At 39.4% G+C, this 4,085-nt stretch overlaps 2 long non-coding RNA genes across 2 annotated transcripts; one reads left to right on the top strand and one right to left on the bottom strand.

The window, feature by feature from the left end:
* Nucleotides 1–262: 262 nt before the first annotated feature.
* On the bottom strand, nt 263–3,624 carry LOC131974264 (uncharacterized). The gene is made up of 3 exons (XR_009394651.1): nt 3,346–3,624; nt 3,036–3,116; nt 263–502 (listed from the first exon to the last, which is right to left on the bottom strand). It is a non-coding gene; the product is annotated as an uncharacterized LOC131974264 (long non-coding RNA).
* Nucleotides 1,771–2,572, top strand: LOC131974271 (uncharacterized). The gene is made up of 3 exons (XR_009394652.1): nt 1,771–2,006; nt 2,112–2,169; nt 2,279–2,572. It is a non-coding gene; the product is annotated as an uncharacterized LOC131974271 (long non-coding RNA).
* Nucleotides 3,625–4,085: the final 461 nt, after the last annotated feature.

Here is a 4,085-nt window from a genome sequence, read left to right as displayed (position 1 = left end):
ATTTTGTGTTTACACCACCATCTGTTTGCTTTCTGCTGTTTTAACTATTGTTTTTAAAAAAGTATTATATTTCATTGAAGGAATCATGACCACACCTTTACACCTCATCTCTTTCTGGATTAACCATGCTTTGAATTTATATATAATAACTTATGTAATGAATAAAATGTATCTAAAAACTGATGAAAAATGTATTTGTCATCTTTCTTTCTTTTTGTATATTTATTTTTATTGTTTTCATAACAGAAAAATATATACAAATTATATACAAGTATCGTCATCATCGTCATCTTTCAACAGAAGTACATGTTCAAAGGAGTCCTCACACCAGATCACACCATGTCACACTGAGCTGTGACACCAGTTGTCCTCTAACTGCCTTCATTTGGTATAAGAGCAGAGTTTTATTTGGACAGGACAAAAAGTTAGTAGTTCTCAAGTCTTCTCCTGAAAGCTTCTCCTGTGCTGTAAAAGGCTTTGAGGATCTGCGCTCTGCAGAAGTCTGTGAGTATGAACACAGGATGTGGACAGAATAACAGAAACGGACTGCACTATAATGCAGTTGATATGTGGTAGTTTCTAAGAATAGTAAACACCAGCTGAGAGAATTTCTGTTTCATTTGTCTGAGACAGACATTTTCCTTTTAAGGCTGCAGTTGTAGTGTTGTGATTTAAATGTCTTTTCAACAGTACTTAAAGCCCAACTCTAGTGTATTTTAGCATTTCTATGATATTTCATATTTTACTGAGTCAATTTAAAGAGGAGACGTTGAAAAGGAGAAAAGTGCGTGAGAGAGGGAGATACTTGGTATGTTGTGCTCATTCTTGTCTCATTTGTGATCTTATAATCTATAAATTAATCAAATTAAGTGACATATTGCTGTTTTCCAAACTACTGTAAGTTACAATCTGGTTATCACAGCAATGGATAACGTCTGACTATTAACCACAACCCCATTCTCTGTTTGAGAAAAATGTTAACTTTTAAATTGGAAGAAATACAGGCTGGAGGGGGCTTTAAAGTGAAACTGCCTCTTGTCTTTTATCTATATTCCAGGTGCTGAAGATGGAAACTGCTGGACTGTGAACTATGTCAGCAGGAGGATCTGTGCTTTGCAAGGCTCTTCAGTAAACATTTCAAGTAAATATGCTTATTTCAAATATCCACCAACATCTAAATTATGGTATAAAATAAAGAGAAGTGGAGAGAAAGAAGTTGAAGAGCCAATGAAGCCTGAAGGCCGTGTGAAGTATGACAACAAGAAGAATCAACACACCCTGAAAATCAATCAACTGAAGAAGGATGACTCAGCAGAATACATATTCAAACTCGAACAAGATGACAGAGGATGGAAACCTGGAGTGACTTTGGTTGTCACTGGTAATTCTTATTTAATCAAATCAATTATGAAATTCAATATACAAACTTCAATATTCCAACTAAGAAGAGCTGTATTCAGTTTTTTTCTGTCTTTTTGAGGCTGGCCTGATAGCTGGGTGAAATATAAAGATCACACATGAAAAACACTTAAATTAATATTTTCCCTATTGTTTTAGAAGACAATAACAAACAACCTATTTAGTTGTTTAGATATGTGGACATTTGAGATATTACAATATACTTTTACATTTACAGACTGTTCTAACCATGTTTCAGGGCTGAAGGTGAAGTTTACTCCTTCTGCAGTGGTGACAGAGGACCAGAGAGTCACACTGACCTGCAGCACCAGCTGTCCTCTGACCGACAACACGAACTACATTTGGTTCTTCAACAGTCGACCTCTGACCCTGACAGTGAACCAAAACAAACACCTGGTTCTAGACCCAGTCAGCAGTCAGCATGCAGGAAACTACTCCTGTGCTGTCAAAACCCAAAACAGCAACCGCTCTAATGAAAAGACTCTCACCGTCCACAATAAATCAGGAAAATGGATAACAGCAGCAGCTGCAGGACTCTGTAGTTTTCTCCTGGTTATAGTAGCCCTCGCTGTCTTCTTGTGGTTTAGGTGAGCAACACTGGGCTTTGACTCAGAGCAATGACATTCACACAGTCATTCACACACTAACCTGGCATCATATATTGATTTACATTCACTTATTTCATTAACCAGAAGAAAGAGGACTTCTAGTCAATCTGCTAGAGATGAAACCGCAGACAACTTGGAGCAGGTAAAGAGAATATTTTGTAAAACAAGTAACTTCATCAGTCTACTTAAGCCACCATTATGTTTTTTTCTCAACATTTCCAATTGTACCATTATTTCCTGTCTTTTATCAGCTAAACCCTGGCCCTGTGTATGAGGACATCTCTGCCCAACCAACAGAGCAGAATGATCTTCACTACAGCAGCATCCACTTCTCAAAGAACCACACGGATCCTCTTTACAGCACAGTCCAGCCACATCCGCCTCAAGAACAAGAGCAATCCCATTATGCTGTTGTCAACTTCAGACTTAGCACGACCCCTGAGTAAGTATCCCTTGGTATTACGTCTTCAGGCTCTATTTGAGGGATATATTGTTAGAATTACATTGCTTATTATAGGATTATCCACATATCCTAGTAATATCCCACAAGTGGCAAAATACCAGTTGGGTGACTGTTACTATATTTGATAAAAAACCTGTGGGCCATTACGTGTTTTTAACTGTGGGGTTTAAAGTTTACATTGATTTTCATGGTTGGATGATGATCGATGGTCAAAATTCAAGATTACTTACGTCCATTGTCACTTAACAGTTAACAAATCACTGATATGACTTCTATGAAACTCTAAGGAGTGACAAACTGGGTCACTTATTTGCTTTCCTTATATGTTTTTAAAATACTTTGACACATGTTTAACCTCAAGTACATTAATTATATTTTTCTGTACTTTCAGGCATGGTGGCCAGACAGTGGATCCTTAGAATTTGGACAATGAAAAGCAGACAAAAGCATAAAGAGACTGAACAATCCCACCTCTGTTATAAAACATGGATATTGTTCTATTTATGATCTCTGCATTACATTTACATTCAAGGAGATGATCTTACCATGAATGTGCAGGCAGACATCCACAGACATCCAGCATCTTACAGATACCACAGGAGCACACGAGAGCTCTGATGGACTGCCTGTTTTAGGAAATAAAACCAGGACCTCTTACTTACTGTGATTAACCATCCAGTTGAAGTCATGACTTCTTAAGCAGACTGTGTCAAAATACAAGGAGCAAGCACTATACTTTCCAATATGCACCAATAACCCTTCAACAAATACGACTTCTGTGAAACTTAATACAATTAAAATTAATCTGACATAAAGTTACAACAACATAACGTCCTACAGGAGCATTCACCATACCTGCATACCGTTATACCTTCAGAACTGGGACATATATTTGAGGGAGCTTTCATATATTTTAGGCCATACGCCTGGATTCCACTGGATGCGTAAGGACTCCGACAGGGGTCTGTCCGCAACGGCTGCGTATCTACGCAGTCCATCAACACCCACCGGATCCGTCTGTGTCGGAGCTGTTGCGGACAGCAGAGTCCCGAGGACGCACGAGATCTCGCGAAGTCACGCCTAATCAATTGATATAACTGGAAGATAATCAACATCTCCTCGTTAATGACTGGAGACAAATCCAGCGACTCCGTCTTAACGAGCGCTAACGAGGTCGGCCGGCTTGTTAACGAGCCGGCCGACCTCGTTAGCGAACCCCAGGTATTTTATTTTGAAAATATACCGGTGTTTTATTTTGAGTCTGTGCAAGACTTCCTGTCCCGAACGATCTGCTCTGTGCTGAATTTATGCGCAGTGCTCCGTCGTCCGACAAAAATAAAAGCTCTGCGCAAGTGTTGCGAGGGCTGTCGGATGGCCCTGCGTTGTCGGACTCATTACGCAGCGGATCTGCAGTCGGTGGAATCTCACACATTGATTATAATGGGTGCGTAACGGCTCCGACGACGGATCTGCAGCCGTTACGCATCCAGTGGAATATTTTACCTACTGACCATGTTTTAGACCATATTTAACCTATAGTCAGTGCAGTGCAAGCTAAAGTATATCATGGAAATTAGCCATAGACTGTATCTGAA

The sequence above is a fragment of the Centropristis striata genome, chromosome 1 (assembly GCF_030273125.1).
Source record: "Centropristis striata isolate RG_2023a ecotype Rhode Island chromosome 1, C.striata_1.0, whole genome shotgun sequence".
In the NCBI taxonomy this organism is placed as follows: domain Eukaryota; kingdom Metazoa; phylum Chordata; class Actinopteri; order Perciformes; family Serranidae; genus Centropristis; species Centropristis striata.
This window is presented reverse-complemented; position numbering and strand designations above follow the sequence as displayed.